General features: G+C 39.2%; 1 protein-coding gene and 1 long non-coding RNA gene across 17 annotated transcripts in view; one reads left to right on the top strand and one right to left on the bottom strand.

Annotated features, from left to right (window-relative positions):
- The window catches only part of LOC138184913 (uncharacterized), a 325,808-nt gene that overhangs the window by 232,373 nt on the left and 74,069 nt on the right, over window positions 1–19,366 (bottom strand). The window contains exon 5 of one of the 8 annotated variants that reach the window (XR_011174520.1): window positions 6,808–7,510. The exons of the other annotated variants lie outside the window; for them this stretch is intronic. This is a non-coding gene — a long non-coding RNA (uncharacterized LOC138184913). Of the gene's footprint in view, window positions 1–6,807; window positions 7,511–19,366 lie in introns of those variants that run through there. 8 annotated transcript variants of the gene reach the window in all.
- Rdl (Resistant to dieldrin) overlaps window positions 1–19,366 on the top strand; it is a 92,478-nt gene that overhangs the window by 6,905 nt on the left and 66,207 nt on the right. The gene's annotated exons all lie outside the window — the stretch shown is intronic.

The raw sequence follows: 19,366 nt of genomic DNA, 5'->3' as shown, positions 1-19,366 counted from the left end.
CCAACGTTTCTCGGCTTGGAATTAATACATAAGGTTTGTCGAGGTAGACGATTCTTAACCTGGATATTCCCTTTATTCGTATACGAACCAAAAGATTATAATGCAAATACGACTGGAGATAAAAATTCACGGTTAGAACACCAGGGAGAGAGGTAACACCGTTCGAGATTTAACCGACGTGGAAAAAACATGAGAATTCAGGATCCAGATCAATGAACGAACCTTCCTAGTTACGTGGAAATCAAATATTCTTCAGTGACTGCAATATCCGGCGTACTGCGGTTCAATCGAATCCGACCTAGGTCTGACTACGCGTTGGCCTATACCACTGCCGCCGCAAATTACATATTCCACGAGGCGAGGATCTCCAGGAAATCATCGCTAGAGATCGATGCTAATCATTCCATCCGCCATCCGATTCGAACATAACGTCTTTCCAGCTTTACTTAATTATTCAATAGTTCCTAGTCCTCATCCTTCTAACGTAATGAGGTTTCGTATTCATTTCCAGCGAGCCTATCATTCTACTAGCTCTCAACAGGATCGTTGGTACTTATGGCAATCGTGGAAATTAAGGATAATCAAGTGAATTTCATTTCTCCGTACATTCATACAATTTGCGATCACCTTTTCGTTCAATATATTATTATTAATACATTATATGTTATTACCGCGAACCTTTGAACAAAGTTTGTCGTTCCACTTTATCTTTCTGAACTACCATCGACGAAGTATCAATATACGAAGTACCTAGACAAAAACAAAACTTTCTCATTGTCAGTTACCAAGTTGTCGCCTCGAGTGATCAATTGGCAAAATTATAAGGAATTTTTCAATGACTTTTAACGCGAATCCTATAGTCGGTGGACTACAGATTTTTTGCAAATTCGTGTTTTTATGAACACGTCTAAAGAAATGCAATTTAAATGGAAATTTGTTTCGCTAAATATTATAAAATGCGATAGAGCTCCGTTTATATAAAATTGTTGAGGAACAAGTAATTTGTATATAAATAATTTGTATTGTTCGTGTAATGGCAGCTCGCTTATTCTCATTTTTATCTGTGATTTCTTGTTTATGTAGGTATTACGATAAAAGTTCACGTTCAGATTGGTAGCTTCGACCAGGACTCCAGAAGGAGTTCGTTTAATCAGGCATTTACTAAAATTTCGTTCACATAGATATAGTTCGTATACGCGAAGACCTGCTACAAGTTATTTTAGATATTTTGTATATCTTTACATACGATGATTACAGGGAAAATATTTGATAAGTATAATTCTGTTGATTTCCTGAGCTTCGTGTTATCTAGTAGTTAAAAGGACATATTTTAATATAATACAGTAGAAAATGAGAACAATCTATTGGACCCAAAGATATCGTTTTGGCGATAGATAAAATCATAAAGTTTTGCAAAAGATCTAACAAAATACCATAATGGGTGATAATAGATGAACAATTTCTATTTTATATTATTTTATTGAATTAGGTATGATCTATTTCGTTATATTTCTATTATTACGTTCGTGCATAATTCAATAAACTAATATAAAACAAAAAACATCGTGCGTCTATTATTTCCTTGTAAAACCAAAAGAAACCTAATAATATCCAAGATGAAATAATAAGTACTTTAAAAAACCGATATTTCTTGCGTATGATTTTCCAAAAGAACTGCATAAACAAATCGAATAGAATTGGTATTATCTGGTAATACATGATTGGATTAAAAATTACTATCAAAAAACAAAATATCGTAAAAGATAAAAGATGAGAATCATCGCGTTTGACATTTCCCTGTGATCTTCATATTCCGTAAGTTTTATAAACGTACGAATATCCGTGGTCTAATTATCGGCAAACGAAATCTCAAACGAAAACTATCCTCTTGATGTACCAATAACAAAATCTCCTACCCCTAATCTTCGCAAGTACTCCCACTTCGCTTCTAAAACTTTCGCCTCGCACTCTGTTCTTTCTAAAACTTCCGGCCATCGTACACTGATCTCCCTTAGGAACTCTCTCGCGTCTGCAGCAAAGCGTATACACTCGGTGTACCGGCTGCATGTTGTGTCTCTAATACACGAGAGCACGCTCTCGAAACCTTAACTTTCGAAACACGAGACCGCCCCCTCGTTCTTGAAAAACTCTCTCTCGCCACGAGAAGTCGACACGATCGAATTTACCGCAGCGCGAATTATATAAAAACCGCGAAACGTATCGGTCAGAGTTGTTAACAGCCGAGTTAAGTACAAGGTACAATGGAGGGTCGAGTGGTCACGCGATTCAAAGACTTTCCCGACCGTTTCTGAATTTTCGTTTCGCGACCCTCGAGCTCGTAAATTCGTGCACAACGCCGGGTGTCACGATTAATATGCGGTCGTTCTCTCCCGCAAGCAAACCAGCAACCATGTCGTGACGATGTCCATACTTTTCGTATTATTTTCAAGTTAATGCGGTGGTTCTGCGGCATTTACAGGTCGAGAAATTAGCCGAACTGTTTAACAGTCAGCCTGCGAGTCTCGATCTCTGCTTACTCGCGATTCAGTCGCGAACTGGAAACGACACGCAGTTTGTTACAGTTTCTAAGTAATTGCAACGCAATGTCGAGACACGGTGTTATAGCTATGCTCGATGAAATTATTATAACGCAGAATTCTACGTTTCCCTTTTATGTTAATTGGAATCGTTTCCTTGAGTCGAGAGAATAATGCATATATTTTAATACGTTTAATCTCAGTCATCGTTAGAGAGCAAAGTGTAAGGATATAAAGTTAAAGTAAGCTTTTAAGTTTAACTCTTAATAACAAAATTGTTCTCTTCGTTTATCCCAAACTATTTATGCTCTTTTAACGCGTCCATTGTTGGTCACATTTTCATTATCTATTTTATACGAGAAACTCACTGGAAATGGATTTCTTTATTTTTTGCAAAAAACGAGATAACCAGGGGATAAAATAATCGCATGCAAACTGTTTGTCTACAGAATTTTGCTATGAATTTTCAAGGTTTTAACGCGTGTAACAAAGTGTTTTAATATTTCGAAACGTACAAAACTTCAGCCACGATCTTTTCTCAAATTAAAATAACTTGTGCCACCTTTCTCCGCACGCCTCGTATATTAACTAATAATTTTCATACAAAATCTGTTTCTCCATCGAAAAACTTAACATACGTCCTTCGCGCGAATTATTCTACAAACTTTTTTCTCCAACTTTCATAATTTTTCATTTGCATTCCGCATACGAATCGGTATCAAACGCGAAATTATGCGTCAACCAGTATCCCTGACGTATGTAGTAAACGCGTTAAACCAAAGCCACTCTACGATAATCAGCTCGGCTATTTAAAACTTCATCGTCGACTAACTATACTCTAAATCAAAGCCAGTAATATTATCAACCCCTGAAAACGAACTTCTTACGACGCGATGTTCACGGCAGCGAAAATCGCTCGGAAACAACGACGTCTGGCTGCAGATAAGTACGTTCGTCGCAGACGGAACGAGTGCATACGGTGCATTCGTTCCTGGCGGACGCAGAGAGACGACACGGGGTCGAGGAAGAGGAAAGAAGAGGGGAAGAAAGGAACAGAGAGTCGGCATGAAGTGAAACGTTGGTCGCGGGCTGCTGGCCGCGACGAGGGTGGGGTTGGCGGTCGCAGGAGGTCGAAGGGGGTTGACGGAGGTTGTGGGTGGTCGGAGGCGAACGGAGGTTTCTCGCGTGCAGCCTTGACATGGGCCAGGAAATCAATGGGACCTCCAACACCAACGCAAACTCGGTCAGTCGAGCCGTGCACACGGCCCATGCCTATAATTCGCAGTCGCACGCGGGAATGTTCGGTATCGTCGACGAACGATCGATCGTCGGATCCAATCGAGAAACGCCTCTTTTCGTACGGTCCGTTTTCCCCGCTTTTATTTCCCGATTAGAAACCTCGGTAGAGGGGTAAAAAGCATAGGAAGGGAAAGAGGAGGACAGGAAGAGAGAGAGAGAGAGAGAGGATGGAAGGCGATGCGAAGTGCCGACACTGCTTCTAACGTCGCTCCCGAAGATCGTGACCTCGATGAAACGTTCATTATTCGGTACACGCCAGTCGATTATCGAGAACGCCGGATGCGCGCCGTTTCTTTGCTGGGCGAACCTAGCGAGGGATAGGGCGAGTCGTTGTCTCACTCGATGTCGAGTGAGGACGCGGGTTTTTCGATCGCGGTGATCAGCGTTGATGATGAATATGATTGGGCTGGTTGGGGAGAAAATGGAAAAGCGACGATGATGGAACGAAGAAAGATCGACGGAGGGAAAATATCGAACGTTAGGAACGAATAGTTAAAAAAAAAGAGGTAGTAGGGTGTATGAACGATAGCTGTTTAAAAAATGATATTACAAATTGAATTGAATGAAACTTGACCATCGTTTGGAACGTTCAGAGTGGACGTATAAGGTGGATACAGTTTAAAGAATGACGCTAGATGTAGTGTTTGTAATTTGATTCTATCGACCAGCCTGAAGATTGAATTTCTTGTTGTGAAAGGGCAGGAGGGAGAAAAAACTGGTTAACGCAGTTATCGTAGAAAGGTAAGCTGTAATAGATCGATTCGCGAGCACACCTCGCGGTCGAGATCTCGATACAATGTCCATTGCAACGTCTGTCCCGATGACGACAGCGATACCGATAGCTGGGAAATGAAACGACGCGACGTTTCGAAGGAAACGTCAAACGGTTGAATAAGGACACACCGATCAGAAATGGAAACAGCGGCAACTTTCTTCAGACTTTCGAAATCTATTATCGACCTTCTGACTTCGCGTAATCTCTATATTTTCATTCATCGACGATATTATTCCATGAACACGGTGTAATAGACGTATACAAGCTTCGACAATTTTTATTCGTTATTCTCTTACGAAACTATTTTTCTGCTTCTACGCATATCCGATTGTTAGTTTATTCTTAAATTAAACACATAAACTCCTTATCTACCGATCATTTTTTTTAATTTCTTCAAATATTATCCGGAATATTTTCATGCACATTTTTATTTATAATTATATTTTCACGATATATATAAAAAATAAAATTATTGCGTAGAATAGCTTACTCTTCTTGGTAATCTACGTTACAATTGTTCCGTGTAGTCAATCAAGACTTACTCGAGTCGATCATGGCTTACGTGTATTATTCGATTAGTATGCTAATTTACTACATAGATAGGATATTTTATTAATCATAAATTTGACGAAGAACTGCCTAAATCGCATCGCGAACCATCTCACAGAAAATAAAAGGTAATCGAAGTCGGTTTTCAACGTAATCCGCAACCAAAGTTATACATATATCCGAGTAGAAGAACCTTGACGAGAGCGCGGCCAGGGCTGCCAATCAATGGCGAGGACATCACCCTCGGCGACTAACATCTACGTCCTTGATCGTCCGTTCGCCGCCACTGCTAAAATGGCTATTCTTCTAAACAATTGCAACACCGAGGACAAGCAACTTTTAAACCTTATTTATTTATCGTACACTTCGCGTTCCATTACATTTTATACATTTCCACGTTTAACGAAATATCACTTAACTTTGTCAATCTTACATCAAAATTGTTTTTTGTATGAAAATTTATTATTCATAAGTCAAACTGTACTTCCATTTTCGCACAGCTAATTTTACTACAATGCTCATTTAATTGACCTTAATTGAGTTCACTAAATCAGGGTTCTACACTGTAAATGTTAGCATCGTGTAAATCGTGGAACGATTTTTATCTGTAACATAGCTACTTTGTTCTAAAAATATTCTCGAGTTCCTTGATAAGAAAAAGAATAGATGTAACAAGAACGAATGAGAAAGCCAGTGCTTCTCGCTGGCTCTGGCTGTAGCCATTCACCGTTTTTGTCAATAGATTAAAGTTACACCGAGAGCGAGACATTTCGCGTCGAGCCATTTGAATTTATATGAAACCACTCTGTTGGAATTTAAGCGACCCACTACCGCGCTTCCCAGCCATAAAATGGTCCGTGACTAAATTTTGGAAAATATTAAAGATTCCCAAAAACATCGTTAGCGATTATCAACCATCGTCTACGCATCCCAGTCGCGATAATCCTTCCAAAAAGAAAGAAAACTAATTATTTCCGTGAAACGTGCTAAGGGATCGGGAGCAGAAAAGGATTAATCACGATGAAAAACATTAGAGTTCCAAAAAAAAAAACGGCGTTCACCGACTAAAAAGTGGCAGAACTATGCTTCTTCTTTTTCTTTTTTTTTTTTTTTTTTTTCGATTCAGCATAGCAATAGGATCAGAAGCAGCAGGGCATATGTACGCGATTGAGCGTGTGCGTGTACCGGAGCATTCGGCCAACGTAATGTGTGCGCCTGAGTACTAGTGTAATAAAAGAGCTTTCTGGGTCGCATTAAGGTAATGCTTCCATGGCGCGGCTAGGCGCGAGCGAGGCCCAGCTTGAAAGTTAGGCGAAATGGTGGAACAACGAGAGCCGTCGTACTTTTTGGCGGTATCAAAAGGGCAAGTCGCGCGATTTGTGTCTCCTTGGCGCCACCTTTCCATTTACTTCGCCTGAAAATACTCCAAGCAACGAAGAAACAAGACTACGAACTGTTCGCATGTGCACGAGTATTTGAATACTTATCATAAAATACTTGTACGTTCGTGTCGTACATATTATATAAAACTGAATTTCAAACTAAATTTTCAAACTAAAATTTCATCAGCACTGTAACGTGACAGGTCTGTCGTTACATTGATAAAATTGGAAATTCATTTTAAAAATGTATATAGAGATTGCAAGATATTAATCGTAAACGTAAAAAAGAATTAGTAAGCAGCGTGAATAGCCATTTTAAGCGCATTGTAAATGTTAAATACAGTCCTACTGAATATCAAGATTCATTAATGTAACGAATGATTGATTGTTTAAATACTTTTGTGATCGTTGTGACGTATATACTTGTATTGAATGTTGTAATTTCTATATACATTTCCGGATTTATCGCAAATTTGACCGATACGATCCTGACATTCGAGTTTCGCGACAGCGTTAATAAAATTTCAAAATGTTTCATACATCGCAGATAATATATATTCGTAAAATAAGCGTTTTCGCGAGCTTATATATATATACAAATTCTATGTACAGACTGTACGAAATAGAGAAATGCAGGAATAGTGCCATAAATTTCTCGCCTATAATGTTTGTCTTGATGACTGTTTGAAAGATCGAGGTTGATGGTTCTCTTCGTGCAATCGTTTGTATTTGAAAATAGATGGTATCTGTCTCTGAAAAGATGGATACGTTTAGCGAAAAAGAATTTCTCAAGCTGACCCGTTAATTAATCGGAAGCCGATGACGCGGCTGATAAATTATGATCTGCTAATCGATCGATCGTCCTCCAGCGCAGCCGGTATTGTCTCTTGCTCTTTTCCACTTGGTTTTTCTTTACCGTTTCCTGGACGGACTGCATTCAACCCTGAGACACTGATCACTGGAACACGCTATAAATATAATAATGAATCGAACGGTGCAACTGGAAGCGTCATTGACTAGACACACGATACTCGGCAGCGACACGACTAACTTCGCGAAATCGATTACGTCTATGTCAGGGTCACTCGTTCCCTTGCCTATGGTACGCGCTCTACGACTTTTTTCCAGCTACGAAACCGTCGCTGTTAACGAAATGACAATGTATTCTACACCTGACGTTTCTCGTTCTTCGTCCCTCGTGGCTCGATCGACAAGACGCACTCGTGTTCCACGAGTTTCCATTCAACGAGACCTCGCCGTCCTATGAAATTTCATTCACGCCGTTCATATCTTGATTCTAACTACGCCAACCTTTCGTTTTACAAAGAACAAGCTCGATCTTTACCGTGATGATCTTCTCTTGTAAAAAGAAAAAAAAAGTCGAAATTTTCCCGAAAAACCGCCGGTTCCAGCGCGATAATTAAGCGCCGGTGAAAAAACCGTCCGCGTTTCGAGTAATTTTTTGTCGCCGTCTGACCGAAAAAAGCGCCAGCCTGCTGCAAGCTAAAGAACATCCTGTCGAATAAATTGGAGACAGAAGAAGAAAGGGAAAGGGGAGAGCACGAGAGGCCCTCCTTTTCGGCCGAGCATTACCGAGACGGTTGGTCTGACGGTGGTCGAAGCAATCCCCTAATTGGATAAAACTCAACGGCAACCCGGTAACTGGTAATTTCCCTGCAGCAACGTAATTACTGGCCCGTATTTACGCAGAGGGCTGCGCGCGGACCAAGGCGGCGCGGCGGTGGCGGCGGCTGCGCTCGCGCTCACCGCTTCTCTGCTGTATAGCCAGGTGGAAAAAAAAAGGCAAGAACACATACGGAAAGAGAAAGAGGGAGAGCAAGAAAGAGAGAAAGAGAAAGAGGGAGGACGCGCGCGCGGCAACGGCAAACCCTTGCACAGAGTGTATAAAAAGCCATCGCAATCTCGTGGTATAGTGGCACGCTAATGGGGCACTGATATAATTAACTGCTATACCTACGCTCTTATCGAGCCCTAGCAACGTTGCTGCCGTCGCCACCGCCGCTGCATACCTTGAATAAAAATAGCACTAATCCGATATATAACGGGTAACGCTTTGATATCGGTGCACCCCCTCTTCCCCCTCCTCCCTACCTTTAAGACCGTGCAACTTACACACACGCGACCACGTCATTTTCTTCGACTTCCCTTCTCCAACGTCTTGCGTCAATGCGCAACCTGTGCTTTCCCGTTTCGCCTTCCTTCTCTTTCGAGCAACGTTTCCCGCGTCGGGATCGAACGGTCATGGCGAAAGGGAAAAACGAGGGAAACGATTTGTTTTGGCGTCGCGTTCCGCCAATCGGACGACCAGAGGACGCACGAGCGAAACCTTGAAACACGCGGAATGGAACGGTCCGATGAAAGCACGCGAACGCGACTGAAACGACATTGCAACACGTTAAAGGGATTGATTTTTATATACACGTGTAGATACGTGTAGATATGGATACGCGTAGATCGAACGCGAATACAAAATGTTACAGGTACATTTGCGAAGATTCGAAAGATATAGAATTTCGAATAAGACCAGGGACGACGAGAGTCCCAGAGGCGTGATGCTCGACGACAGCGAATTGAAAGAATTCAGGGCGTCGTCGGAGTGATTACGGGTTTAACGGTGGAACTTAAATCCGTACAGCCCTCGAGAGAGAAACCTGTAACCTTAAAGATAAACCGAGTCTTTGGCCCAGACCTTTGAGACCTCATTATGAAACGCAAAATGGATTTTAGACTCGATGACCCACTTGTCCGCGGAACCTCATTTAAGAATACCGTCGTGCTCGTTTTAGAAGCTTTCCGATCTATTGTGCGACTGAAACGTATGAAAAATTGTGAAATACCGGATGATCGTGTTTACGCGATCGAAACGACGAATTTCAGCCAAAAAGGAAGATCGACATCCCGAAATAGACCATCCATAAAATTCAATCGCAAATGAAATTTAATGTCACGTTATTTAATCCATTGACTGTCGCGTGAGCCGTTTGGTTGCGGCTAATTTTCAGCTGTACACTGGCAGCTACTTCGAAAATGTCCCCGTTTAATTGGAGCGCACTGTTTTCGGCCGACTGGGAAGCAATGTTCATTATAAACGAACACGAGAACGACCCGTTAACAACCAGTGGGGTTGAGGGTGAAAAGAGGAGGGTGGTATATCGTGTCTTGCAAATTACACGAATAAACAGCCGTCAAAATTGATGTTCATTATAATGAGCAATGTGACCGAAGACATCAATTGCGTTTAACGATCGGGCAATCGCTAAACTTGGCGAATTAACCGTTAATTAAAATACCGTGTTGCCGAGTACGTGTTTCGAAGTTTACATATACTTTTGCTGCGACTCTATGCGAGTATTTTCGCGTGTTTTCACGCACAAATTAACCCATGATTGGCGCGATATAATCAAAACTAACCGCATTATTGTATCGAAATATCGTACGATAATACGTATCGCGAGCCTTCTATAATTTCGATACAAACTCGTCCAAATTGTGCCAATGGTGAAATTTACTAAGAACTTGGAAATAATTCGTTGACCACTTCTTGTTACAAATTTGCAGTATGTACAGGGTTCCAGAACTGCAAATCAATCGGGCAAGAAATGATAGGAAATTATGAAAAGAGACATTTTTCTAATCTCGTTATTTTCGATAACGGTTTTGGATAAGAAAAAAAGCAAAATTGAATATGTGGACGACTGCAAACAGTTTCCACTGAATTGAAAAAAAACAAATCGAGATTGTACACTTATTCTACAAAAAAATTCTACCATCGTCTGCACGAGCAATCGCTATATTTCTAATACATCTGAGATAATATTACATTCTTTTATCTCTATTTTGTTATAACTAAATAATCTTTGAATATTTAATTTCCCCGATTACATAAAAACCCTATCCCCTTCTGAAACAATAAAAAAAATGCTTTCAACAGATTTAAAATAAAGTAAACGCGTATTTAACCCACTTGTTCAATCGTCGCACGAATCAGATATATCTCATCTCATCGACTTCAGGTCGAAATTAAGCGAATCCGCGTGCATTGTAACGTGCTTGCTTACACAGCGTTCGCCTGATCGGTTGCCCTTCGACCCGATGCTTTCCTTCGATTGACCGCGTTACATTTCGCCACGAGATTGCGTATACCATCGAATCGACTGGTGCACCTTGAATAGAAACGGCAAGGCACCGGCACGCAGACCTTACTCTTCTTATCTGCTATTGTGGCCGCGTTATCGCGCACACGTGAACCTTTCATTGTAAATTTTCCTTTCGACCCACGAACTGTGCTTTAATTAACACGCAACATCGGCAGTCCATTCTGACGACATAGCGATTCCAAATACGCCTCTTACTTCCTGGATATCCAAATACAGTAGTGTCGAAGTGGTCTTCACTCCTAAGAAAACTCTACATCTGGTCTTTTTAGTCTTTTGGTCTTATCGACAGCGTATAGACAATAGACTTGTTAGGTAGATGATACATTTACACTGTACATGTGAATGTGTGTGTAAGCGTCAGAGGACGTTCAGGTCTTAATTGAGACAAAAGACTGTTGATAGATGTTAGAAGCTTCTAGAATAGTCTGTTTGACAACAAGCGTGCGTGTAAGAAGGTTATCGAGGTCTTTAGAGTGTAATATATATGTATCGATGTTGTGTGCAAATAAAGCAATTAATTTATTATACCTCTACAAGACTAGGACGAAGGCAGACCATAGACAGTAGACAGGCGACGATGGCTTCGAGATTTTCAGTATAAGGTAACACTGCTAGCGTGCGGATCGGAACCAGCTCAAATTATATTCCTACTTGTACTTACACTTCTGTATTAAAATATATTTTCTACTTTACAATTTATCCACGCTGTTACGTGGGGCGACACTCTACCTAGACAAGACCATACACCGCGGGCCAGACGGGAAGCAGATATCCGCTCAACATTACTGCGTACCCTCAATAGTCTTAAGGACCCATCATAAATCACAGTAATTTGCTAGCTAAGGTCCTTCAGACCGAACAGATATCTTTGTTTCTAAATCATTTTCTGTAGATTATTGTCTACTACGGCTTGACACGGGAAAGTTAGTTTTTCTCACGTACGATGCTTCCCACTAGCAACTTTCTATCGAGGGCGGCTAAGGCCCTTCCTAGTCCACCAACCTTCGTTTATCCAATCAGAAGCAATGTATACTGCCCTCACTTTCCTGACCTAGACACATACATCGCTAGCTTTCCTCCGACACAGTACCTTACTTATTCTACAACGTTAGAATAGTCAACAACTCATTAACGGGTTACTCTCCTTAAATCAATCATTTACTTAACGTATACATACTCAACAGTGTACCTCGTAAGTGTTGGAAAAATAAAGCTTATAACCCTGTTAATCGCAGCGTTATACTATCTTAACCACCCCTATTATCTTAACGAAAATCAGGGGATCGATCAACTCGTGGTGTCGATTATTATAATCGTAACGGGAATTTACGACTCCCGTTGACGCGTTTCCTCGCGATTGCGTCTCCCCGCGATTCGTCGAAAATACACACGCGTTCCCCCGTTCATACATCTAATAACCTCAACAAGTAGAATCGCCTATAAAGCAGAGTGATCGCTAAAAGTATTTGTAAATATTCTCATTTTCCATTGAAACGTTCTTTCATCGGACTTCGCATTCCATTTTCATAATATTAAATCTTGTAACCACGTGAAAGTACTACCAAATGATACGAAGCTTCATATACTTGAACTTGATTAGTTAGTCTGTAAACGCTGCAATAGATACAACGTTGATGCCAATACTTTTTGCAGCCGCTATACGTTTCACCTTTTACGAATTTAGTATTGTACGAGACTCACTTGTACTCTAACTCTTTTGTTTTCTGGTCCTGTTAAATCAGCTTCAAATTGAAGATCGGTATACACATATACAATCGCTACAGAAAGTATTTGCGCACCATTGTATTCATTATAGCATCTATGTATTAATTATTTGCACCCAATTGCATTAAATCTTAGAAAAATTTGACGTGGAAGCAAAATCAAATTAAAACTTCGTAAAAACGCTTCGTTGGAAAACAAGGCTATGTATAAATACTTTTGGGGCCACTGTATAAAATCTCGAATATAGTAAAACTCTATTTACCGAAACTTGTCGAAGGATAAGCAGCTTATATGTGTAATTAGAGTTCATAATATAGTACGTACATAATAGCTCACCAATCTTCCTCATTACCTATTATTCTTCTTCCGTACATGTAATAAGAGGTCGCGTGCAGATAAGTGAATCCAAACAGCAAAAGTTCTGCTAATCGAGCATTAACGAAAATTTCGCTGCAATAAATGGAGTTTAGATAGACGGAGTTCTCTACTGTATCCAAATAGTAAGAACTTATCGAGTACTCGGATCTCAATGGAGTGGATATCCAAGTACTGGAAATATCTTCAGATTCCAGCGATAAACGAAAGCATTTAATTCCATAAAAAAGCGTTATAAAAATCGATAAACGTTTCCCACGATTCTCGATGAAGGAGGTATGGAAGCAGATGTGTATATGACGAAACGCGGAGATTTAGATGCGTCGGATAATTCGAAAGTTTCGGCCATTAAATTACCAACTTCGTGAAACTCGGATGAAATCTGTGTCCGGCCGAAGCTCGTTCTCCTCGAGTTTTGCGTAACGTTGTTAATTCCTCGTCTAGTCTCGTTGGATAGCCGAGCTTCGTGTCGGACACGTCCTGGATTAATCCGGGAATCGGTAGTTTTTGCACGTTGCCGCTGAGATAGCCCCGAGAGTATTCGCGAAATCCTGTATTCATGTGCGTCGCGAATTAACCATTCGCCGTAGGTTTCGTTCTTGAAGACATATATATATTATTATTATTATTATGTCTTTTAAACACCCCATTAGGGTCGACATATGTGGCAAAGGAAAACAATTCGTAAGATGACTACGCTAAACAAAAGATAAAAATACGATATCAAATCGTGGAGCAAATAATAATAATAATAATATACATATATGTAATTTAATTTTCTGGTTTTCTCCAGGATTTGATATCGTATTTTTATCTTTCGTCCAGCGTATTTACCTTCGTACGAATTGCTTTCGTTTGCCACATACGTCTACCCTAATGAGGTGCTTAAAAGACATGCTGGTGATCCGAATACATTTTTAATCTTTTTCTAAGAATTGTGAACAAATAACGCAGGAATTAAGGGATGTAATCACAAGCGATTCAGACGCTCATTACGATATAAATCGTTCGTTAAAATGGTAAAAAACATCCAATTTTTCGAGAGTACTTTGTTGAAATTTCTATTCACGAGTTAGGGAAACAGATTTTAACGCGTATACGAAGTCCTTTTCTAGCCAATTACGGCTAACCAAGGAAGATAATCGTTGTTAGTCAATTAATTTCTGGAAATTTGCCATAAAATTTTACAGCTACGCTCTCTACATTTCGTCTAAAGATAGTAAATATAATACTAGTTGTTTTAGCTTACTTCTTGCAATCGATCAAAATACAAAGTTTTCACAACAATTTAGCTGGTTATTTAAACAGTGTATGCCTTATATGGCAAAAATAATAAATAACATTTAAACAAGTTTTTGCATGTTTCCGGTTCCGCATTAAATTACGTATAAATATATAATAATTTTCGCGATGAAATTTCGTTCGTTCGAGTTAATTAAGAGAATCGACAATCCTTGACGTTACGACTTGGGATAGAACGATGCGATCGTTGAAAATAATATGGAAGTATATGGAAGTAATAACGGAGAAAATTGTCATTAATCCGTACTAATTGACAGCGATAATTCGAACGAAAATCCGCACGAACAATGTTGAAATTCGTTTCGGTATGTAAGACGGAACTTGTGATCCTGCGCAATTGTCATACTATATCTGCACTTAAATTTGCACGATAACGCTTCATATATTACGCGAATAACTACAAACAGCAAGTCGATGCGATCATGCTGTGTCAATATACTTCGCTTTTCTGTGTTACTGTTCATCGATCTAAATATTTAATGTCCCTAACGTTCTCTCCTATGCGTAATCTTCCCGAGTAATCAATTACGACCAATGAAAGATACCCATTTATATAACTAACTCTAACGTGCAAGTTATTCAAACTCATGAATTAAATGGTTCAAACAATTTGAAGAAATATGAGGTTAAAAGTAGAGAACAGTTATTTATGTTTATGTGCTAATTCTTGACTAAAATTGCATGGAATTAATTTGTTATAATTTACAAACGTATGAAGTATGAAATTATTGTACAAAATGTAATTTACTTTTCTTGAATCTTAAGCGAAATTTAAGAACAATCAATAAGAAATATGTCACCAATAATTGTCACCAATTTAAGAATAATCAATAAGAAATATGTCACCAAGAGCGAAAGATTGCAGAATTGATCTTAGTATCACAAAGTCTTTTCCACGACCTTTAGATTCACTAATACAATTACTAGGTAGAATTTAAGTACTTGAAAATTTAGGTAAGACAAGTTATCTAATTGGTTAAAACGAAATATCGAGTCTACTCGAATCGAGACTGTCAAATGTCTACCAAAACATCCCCTAAAATGGGGGAAACATCCTTTCAGTAAAAATGGACCTAGATACCTGCAAGATACGAAAATAATTCTAAATCAAACGGTAAATCTATCCTTAAATAAACTTCTATGAAAAAGTTCCCGACAACTAAACGAACGCTTCCCAAAAAAAGAAAAAAAGACAAAACAAAACTAAATCTTTCCAAAATATAAAAATAACTATGTTCTTTTGCTAATCAGTCGAACCAAAAATTCGCATCTGTTTCATTTAAACCTGCATCAAAAACTCCACTGAAAATAAACAAAAATCCTAACAAAAACGAATGCAAATTCTCCAGGGTACAAGAACAAATTCAAATCGTTCTCGGTCATACAACCATCACAAAATAAATGTCGTCCATAAAAAAAAATCCATCAAATATCGTTGGAAAATTGCTAAACACTAACGAGCAACGGCCAGGGTAAGAGAGAAGTAAAATCCGGGCCGGTAACTAAAAGCCATTTTCATCGACTGTCCGAGGCTTGTGTAACGCGGTTAATTCCTCATCCACGTCAGCTAACCGGAGAACGAGTTCGCACGGACGGCAGCTAGGAACAGTGAAATCAAAGTAATCCGGCAGCCGGTCGCTTCTGCACGTTGGAGAGGATCCATTCTGTCTCTTTCTCATTTCTCACTCTCTCTCTCTCTCTCTTTCTCTTTCTCTCCTGCTCTATCCCGACACATCGACGAACAACAACCGGTGCATACAGTGATCCGTGTTGGTAGCCGTAGTAGACGGAAGCACGAGGTGCGCGATTACATCGGCGGCAGCATTATCGGAAAGTGCATTACCAGCCGCGTCGATCGCAATTCCTATGCGCGATTTCCAGCGGCCACCAGTTCGGCCGACGCTCCTTGATCGATGCTCAACGATTGGACGAGGATTACCAAGCTGCCGATTATAAAGGCAAAACTCAGGATTTCGCCTGTAATTACTCGTACCCAGCCGATTTTGCCTGCCGATAAAACGAGACCGAATTTTGAGCAACGTTTTCGATCGGTGACGACGATAGGGTTAATTTGCCGCTGTTCCAGACTTTCGGTATTAACCATTTAACACTAATACCGTGGAGCCAGTAAAAAAGAAACGAATGGGATCATCTTACTAAAAATTATATAGTTCTGGCAATCGGTGAAAATACGCAGGTATTTTTTTGTAATATTAACGTTTACTTTTATCGGGGAAAGATCGCGGTTACATAGAGCGACTACGAAAAGCGTTTGCACACCATTGCGTTTGTTATAATATTTACGTGGTAATTAATCAAATCTTATATTATAGTAAATTAAATTTCGTATGATTTAACAGTGCTTTCATACGAATATACAGATTCGACGCTGTGGAATTGAAACGTAGAATCTGATAAAGAAGCGCTTCATTAAAATAGGGAATAGAGAAATAAGGGCATGTGGGCATAGCTTTTGTAGAACGGTATAGAATCTATTAACTTTTGTCACGAATAATATTAGTATCTTAGAGATAGAAATTTCTCATATTTACACGAATACATACTGTACTCGTAATATAGTAGGTACGTGATATATTTGTTGGAAGAGAAGGGAAACTTTAATCAAGGTGTAATTATCAAAGCGAGTGAATAGACCGGAAGAGATTCGTACAGTATGCCCATTTTAAGGTATATGACACGAAAAATACGTCACTGTGCAGGAGAAGGTAATCTTCGAGGATAGAAAGTAGCGAACGTATTGTTTATTAATGTGGACCTTAATTTCGAGAGAAGGAAGATCCTGGTTAAAGCGAAATTATCCGGTACAATGAATAAGAAAAAGATTCTTCTTCAGTTTAAATTATGACTTTGGAACAAGATAAATTGAAAGATAACTTGATAACTTGAGCATACGTGCCTTACGAGCTAGAAGATTGTTATAAATGCGAACGAAAGATAAGGAACAAATATATATTACGAGAAATAATTTAGAATTCTATTTTAGAATCTTGATTATGCGTGCGTGCGTGAATTTAGTTGATCGATGAAATAATAAAAGGATAATAGCGAACAGATGGTGAGAAAGAGTTATGGTATTGTAATATTCATAGCGACAGAATGAAACACGGTACTTTAATATGCAAGGAAGAAGAATGAGTATGTCCGCGTATCTGATGAAAAAGAATTAATTTCATTCTAGATATATCCGCGCAAGACAATATTCAGACAAGAATCGCCATTCTACAATGGACAGGAATCATCCAAAATTGAATCACCTTGACATAATGGAATTGTAAATTAAAGTATCAACTAGTGATACTGATTAATGCAGTAACATAGAGCCGATTACGGTATTCCGTCCCTTTCGATATAAACGAGCTTAGGCTAAATGTACTTCGTGCATCCCTCGCTGAAATTTTCAGCTATAATCTTCGCAATCAATCAATCATCTGTCAATTTACTTACTGAAACGATTAAACATATGTACAACGTACATACTGCTAGATGATTTTATGATTTCGCTATATTTTTTCTACCTACCAGCGTTTGTTATATCGTTAAAAAATGAGACAATTTACATAAACATCGTTTACATAGGTACGATGATCGATCGTGAACTAGGATTTGCAATTAATTCTTTATCGTTGCATTACAACGATGTTTGATGAAAATTAATCAATTTATTTTTTATTCAGTTTAGTTAATATTATCCGATTTACATATCGAACATTTGAAATGCCTCTGTATCGTATTTACACATTCCAATGCGATTGTTTCGCATAGAACGTCAATTGATGTACGCGTTCATTAAGGTGTTCATAAAAAGCGTTCTTTCATGTGTGCGTTATTGAAAATTAATCGACTTGTCAGGAAAGATGAGAAGAGAAGCATCGATCGTCAGACTGTACGAAATAATGGATAAAACTGCATATTTTTCACGATTCTAATTAATCTTAATAAATCTAATAAATCTTCTTTCAATCCTTACAAATGCTAGAATATTTGAAAGGACTCCAAAAAAAAACGCCTCTTGATTGAATACCTACGACAGACAGTGTTCGCCCACACTGTCATCAGTAGTGGTTCTCTCGAATTCTGTTCCAAGTCGGCCTATACGACTACCTAACTACTGTCGACGTTTTTGGGGATTCCCTTCCAGCTCTAACTACTTCCGCGAACAACAGCTATCCCGAATTAGTGGTAGGAAATAATCTATCACTCTGGGGGTTTCACGTCGGCAATAGCTTCTTATGGCACACTCTACCATGATGAAATTGAGACTTGTATAAAAACAGGGAAGCAATCTTACCGCAGAAGGGATAGTAGGAGTTCTAGCAAGATGGAACACCAACCCTCTGAAGAAAGAAGAATTCCGACGATAAAGCGGGCATGACAAGGGCATCGGGAAAAAAATTTCAACAATTTTTACTGCTGAAATTATGTTTCACTATGCTGTTTTTATAGCGACGAAGAAACATTAGAAAAGGAAAATAAAGGGGAAAGAATACTGGCAATGAAAATAATAAGCGACACCGTAAAAAAGAAAAAAGTAGAAAAAATCAGAACACGTGCGAAAGTAAAGGTTTTACAGAAAAAGGTGTGGAAAAGGTATTTCATGGTGTAAAATAACCTTCTACAAGTTTCTAGAACGTGTTGGAATTCTAGTGGCACGTGTTCCAGAAATAAAAAAAATTTAAATGCCACTATGGAAATGTAACGTGATACACACGAATTATACACGGCCGTTAGTGTTATACGCTATAACCTAAAGAGATCAACGTTAAAGACCGAATGGACATAGACTGACAATGTTCCTATGGCGAAATTAAGACCGCGTGATAGCACTGTCGATGTGTAATATAACGAATGGAGGATAGCTGAATAGAGAAGGAATAGGCAAAAGCGAATCTAAAGTGGCCGTTATCGTGAACGCAGATCTTCATTGCGTGTTAGAACAACCATATAGGTAAGCTGCTGGCAATTGCAGGGCTATGCTTATCGGAAGTGGCCTGATACACACCGCTTTGCCTTTTCTTCTCTACACTTGACCTGCCCTATCGGGAACGACAGAAATAAATTACAAACGTTTTCATGTCACTATAGAACGAAGCTTTCGCGCTACTTCGCGATCAAGTCGTTTTATAATTCTCTTTTGTTACTTCTTCGTGTATTTTCTTGCGTTAACTGCTTCGAAATTGAAATTTTTTTTTTTAGACCATGGGAAAATATCCTCTTTTGTCAATT

The sequence above is a fragment of the Bombus flavifrons genome, chromosome 1, assembly GCF_040668555.2.
Source record: "Bombus flavifrons isolate JBK064 chromosome 1, iyBomFlav1_principal, whole genome shotgun sequence".
Taxonomy (NCBI): domain Eukaryota; kingdom Metazoa; phylum Arthropoda; class Insecta; order Hymenoptera; family Apidae; genus Bombus; species Bombus flavifrons.
The sequence above is the reverse complement of the archived record's forward strand: the minus strand, read 5'-3'. Positions and strand labels throughout refer to the sequence as shown.